We start from the raw sequence: 5,643 nt of genomic DNA on the forward strand, positions 1-5,643 counted from the left end.
TCTACATTTTGGAGAAATATTCTTAAAGCATTCCTAATCTGCTTTGCTTGCTTTGTGGTTACTCTTGCTATCTCTGTATATTTTTACTCTAGAAACTTGCTGTAGCCTGCAAGAAGCATGGAGACTTAGCATAGCTTTGATTACCAAGAAAGGCTTAATCCCTGGCCTCCTTTTCTCGGTCCCTCCCCCAAATCTGCCACTCCCTTCTTTCACTAGAGCAGAATCAATTTAAATGGAGAGTCTTGCAGCAGTGGGAAAGCAGTATGAGTACACAGTGGACTACTGTGTGTATACGCTGATGTGGAACTGGCCAGGATAAGTTAGTGATTCAAAGATGCCATATACTACGAGCAATATAACACCATTTATGTTTTAAAAGCTTATATAGGCTGAAGAAAAGCATGAAAAAGTATATTAGTTCAATGTTTTATAATAAGGATACAGACTTTTCAAATCATATGCTCTTGACCAACTCTCATACTGTTCAAATCTTAGCTCAAATGTTCCTGGTTCCATAGGACCCACCCTGACCACTTTGTTAACCTGCAATCCATTCTCTGCTCTCCCCATTTTCCATGTATCATCTTCAAACATACTTAGAGTGACCAATTCATTGGCCAAATGGAACACTTTTGAAGGTGAAAGGGAGCGTTAACTGGAATGGGGTGGGGACAGAACAATATATACAATCTGAGACTATCTTGAACAAACCATCAGAATGTTTGGTCACTCCAGACACACTATGTAGTTGACTTATTTATTGTGCTGCTTGCTTATTGGCTGTCCCTCAACCTAAATAAAGCTCTGTGGGAGCAAAGGGGCAGAGCTTTTGGTCTGTTTTTGTTTTGTTTTTTAACATGGGATGTTTAACAAATTTGCGTGTCATCCTTGTGCAGGGACCGCACCAATTTTCTGTGTATTGTTTTAGTTTTAGTGTACATGCTGCCAAAGTGAGCATGCTTTTTGTCTGTTTCTATCTATTCGCTTATTGGTGTATCCCAAGGCCTAGAACAGTGCTTGTCACATAGGAAGTGTTTGATCAAGATTCACTGAATGGATGAATACAAGAATGAATGGACGAATACACTGAATGAATAATATATGAAATTCATTTTGGGACACGTTATATAAATGTGGAAGAGTGTTCTAAGCTAAGTCGTAAGGCTGAGTCTTTGCCATACCCATGGCACTTTGTTGCATGTTCTGTGCATAGTAAGAATATGCTAAATGTTTCCTGATTAAATGAATATTTAGTTTGGATTCTGGTAAATTCTCAGAATACCCATCCCTGTTAAAAAAAATTTTTTTTAATGTTTATTTGCTTTTGAGAGAGAGAGAGAGAGAGAGAGTGTGTGTGTGTGTGCCCGCACACGTGTGCATGCATGTGTGAGTGGGGGAGGGGCAGCGAGAGAGGGAGACACAGAATCCCAAGCGGGCTCCAGGCTCTGAGCTGTCAGCACAGAGCCTGACGCGGGGCTTGAACTCACGAACCATGAGATCATGACCCGAACCGAAGTTGGACGCTTAACTGATGAGCCACCCAGGCGCCCACCCATCCCTGTTAAAATGAGTAATTCAAAATATATTACAAAATCTAACACTGCTATTTTGGCTGATGTCCTATTTTCCTTCTGTTAAACAAAATTCAGCTGAGCAAATGTGAAGATCTAATTGGCTTATTCAACAATTCATGAGTCAGGCAGTATACCATCTAGCAGATAGAAAGGAGCTCGTAGGGTGCTTGACTGGTGCAATCAGTGGAATGTGCAACTCTTAATATCTTGAGCCCCACATTGGGTGTAGGGATTACTTAAAAAATAAAAAATCTTAAAAAAAACAAGAAAGAAAAAGAAAGGAGCTCCAGGGAGCTGTACAAAATGGAAGACTTTTATAGGCACAAGGAGGTGGGGCAAGAGAGTTATTCTAGCAAAGAATGGATTATTTCAGGCAAAGTCACCTTCCTTTGGAGGAAGGCTGGGGTCTATTAAGCAGATTACCTCACTAGTGCTGACCTGGTAATTCCAGATTGACTGGTTAAGATTATATTCCTGGGGGAGGCTGAAACTGCAGTTAGGTTAGGTATTAAGTCTTGGTTTGTTGGCATGTGGTTTAGCACAAGTGACTCCATTTTGAGCTTGTTGTTTCTTTCTTTCTTTCTTTTTTTGTTTTAACACTTCATTAGTATGGATAAATGAGAATGGATTTACTAGACAGTAATATAACATGTTTAAGTGTTCTCCCTCCTCTCCCTTTCTGACTATTTGGAAAGCAATTTCACTCTTCAGTAGGAAAAGTTTTCTATTTACATTTTATTATTTTTTCATATAGATGTTTTTTTGGGGGGCATGAATTAAAATATTAAGTTACAGATGGCCTTCTCACATGGTCTGATTTAAAGTTCTCCCTAGTGTTTTTCTTCTCTCAGGTATTAACCAATAGCTTGTGCTGAATTAGTTCCTGCATAGTTTCCATTTTCTTTTCTCACTTTACCATTACAAAGTACATATGTAAAAAACACCTTAACACCCACATGTATTTTCCATATAGTCAGGAGGGACATAGGAAAGACTGTTCTTCAGGATTAAACACACATTCTCATACTGCTCTCTCATTCATCCTTCTTCCTTATTTTGGTGTAATTTAAAACCTGACTTGGTTACCCCCATAAGACAATATTGTGAGGCCAACTGTTCTCTTTCTTCAAAGTCCAGGTGGTACTTGTACTTAAAGAGTGATTTGAAATGACTTTCTCATTAAATGCCTTTTGTTTAACCTAATCTCCCCAAAGGAAGCTCTGTTTCATTTGGGAAATGTTTTCAATAATGTATGGAAAGGACAGTATTCGGAGAAAACTAAAGGGCCTAGGAGTAAAACGGTGAACTTAAACGGGGTGGGGGGCAGAGAGAGGAACAAGAAAAGGCCTTGGCCAGAGGGAGCTGTGTTTACATTGAACATCTGATTTGGGTGCTGTCTCCTATAGATGGCATGAAATTGGAGGGCATCTTTCTTTCTAAAAGCAGGCAGAGTGTGTAGAAGGAGTGCAGGGACAATAGGTAAGTTGGGAAGGTAGAGAGCGGACCTGGCTATGGATGGGAGAGTTGCCAATGGAGAAAAGGCTTCTGCGAGCAGAATGTGGATGGAAGGGACCACTGGGTGTCAATCTGCTTAGACAGCACAAGAATGTGTTAGAGAGACTGGGGACAATCCCATTCTCATAGTAGTGTGATAATAGCACACATTGTTGTGATAATTATTAAGAAGTTGAGCTTCTGATACACTTTCGAAGAAAGTTCCTATTTCAGGGATAAACTTTCCAGTCTTGTTAATTTTTACAGACTGAAGGTAATATATATTAAAAAGTGAAAAAATGTCTACAACAGAAATGCACATGTTTTGCCTTCTCTGCAAGGCAGAGACATTTCTTTTCAGAGACATTTTGTCAACCTTAAGTTAGAAAAGCCTACTCCTGCTCTGAATCTGACCTTTAGTCTTTGTGTGGCTGCTGCTGCAGTTAGTTTTTAGTTCTAAGGCTTAAACCATGGAAAGAAAGGAAGAACAGGAGAATGGAGGAGTGGGGAGAGCAGGAGGGAGTTTGGAATGAGGAGGGCAGAAGAAGGAAAGTCGGACACCCGGTCCTAGGTTAATTTTTGTCGCTCAAGATGGCATCTTAAGGACTTGAGTTTTAATAAACTCCACTCTAATACCTTCCACACTGGTTTAAAACAATGTTTCATTTCATTCAAACTTAAGGACTTGTAAATTAATTCAATCTATCCAGATTTGCAACAAAGGTTCTCATACTTTTTTGTGCATGGGGGTGACTCAGGGTACAGATTTCCCCTCACCCGACCTCCAAAGGTTCTGCTCACCTAGGTCTGGGTGGGCCCAGGAAAAGGGCATCTTTAGCAAGCTCCCTAGGTGGCTCTGATACTCCCAGCCCAGCTGGAGGCAGCTGGAGAAGCACTGGTTTAGCACTCGTTATTCTGACTTCTCCTGGGTTGGGTTAGGCCCCAAGAGCCTCCTCTGATCTCTCTTTTATTTCTGAAGAAGGAAAAGCGGCTCTCCCTTCTCTCTCTGTTCTCTGGAGGTAAAGGGAACAACTAGGTTTCTGTGCCCCGCCTCATCCCTTTCTCTCATTCTCAGGGCTTTTTTCACACATATCCTGAAGCTAAACATGCCAGCTTCCTTTCCGCTTATCAATGGGATGGGAAAAGTGAGCACCATTACTGAAGTATTGTTTAAATATGATGTGACATTCTGACCCCCTGAAGCTAAAGCCATTACCAGACGAGTAACACCTCTGATGTCCTTGCAGGAAGGGATTTTCCCCTCTGTGATCTTTGTGTGAAGATCTCAAGTGGACAGCTCTGCATTGAGCAGAAAAATCACAGAACTTGCTCAGTGTGGCTTATTTTTAACAGGAACGTGGAAATAAAAGAAACGCAAAATAATGTAAGGGTTTCATGTATAGTACAGTTGCATAGTTGGGGGTGTGAATTTAATTCCTGGCACAGAGTAGTCATTTAATAGATATTTGCTGAATACATGAATATATTTTAAAAATAAACTCAAGCCCTATTTCTTAGCTCTATGATATAGACATAAGAGATACACAGTTAATTTCTATTACATCTCTTCAGAGAGCCATGGCAACTTTTAAATCTCAGTTGAGCCGCTATTTGGTCATATGATTGTCAAGAACCTATAGCTACACAGTTGCATGTACAATTATTAGCCACTCCTGACCCAAAATGGATGGGTTAGCCTGCAGTTAGTTGTTAAGAATATACTGCTAGGGGCACCGGGGTGGCTCAGTTGGTTAAGTGTCCGATTTTGGCTCAGGTCACCATCTTATAGCTCGTGGGTTCGAGCCCTGTGAGCTGAGCCCCATGTCGGGTTCTGTGCTGACAGCTCCGAGCCTGGAGCCTGCTTTGGATTCTGTGTCTCTGTCTCCCTCTCAGCCCCTCCCCCACTCATGCTCTGGCTCTCTCAAAAATAAATCAACATTAAAAAAAAATTAAAAATAAAATAAAAGAATATACTGATGAGGTTTTATAGAACTTTGGGATCTTTCGGTGCTCAGAAAACACTAGTTTCTTGTTATATTAAGCTTACATATAAATATTGGTGAAAAGATACAGACTTGCTAATAATTAAAAGTTGTTAAATCACTCAGACATATTACACATATAGAAACTAAAAATGTTAGAATGGTAATGAGTGACTGGAGAGACCTGGCATACTGAATGGGAGTTAATGCAGGATGCTAGATTTCAGGGCATAAAGTCTTGGGATTTTGTGATGGTTCAGGAAAAGCCAAGGAGGCTAATGATTGAGGGTCCTCAGAGGCCCCATGGAGAAGCCCAATGCCCTCACTTGATAGGTGAGGAAACTACAGCTTTGAGAGGATTCTCTCTGCTTTTTCTCTTTCCAGCCCCTTCAACCATGCTTTCTCCTTTCTTTTTTGAAGAGTTCTTGGTGATCTGTTAAGTACTCCATGCTGCCTTCCTTCTTCCCACAGTTGTTGATCAATACACAGTTCATCAGATAGGATTACACCATGGGCTTATATTCTATAGTTCCATTTATATAGTATAGTATAATCATGCAACCTAAAAAAGAAAAAGGCAATAGAACCATATT

General features: G+C 40.5%; 1 non-coding gene across 1 annotated transcript; it reads right to left on the reverse strand.

Annotated features, from left to right (window-relative positions):
* Positions 1-851: 851 nt before the first annotated feature.
* LOC131505839 (U6 spliceosomal RNA) lies at positions 852-958 on the reverse strand. Its single transcript, XR_009258603.1, has one exon. It is a non-coding gene; the product is annotated as a U6 spliceosomal RNA (small nuclear RNA).
* Between the last annotated feature and the right edge of the window lie 4,685 nt (positions 959-5,643).

Source organism: Neofelis nebulosa, chromosome 2 (assembly GCF_028018385.1).
Source record: "Neofelis nebulosa isolate mNeoNeb1 chromosome 2, mNeoNeb1.pri, whole genome shotgun sequence".
In the NCBI taxonomy this organism is placed as follows: Eukaryota; Metazoa; Chordata; class Mammalia; order Carnivora; family Felidae; genus Neofelis; species Neofelis nebulosa.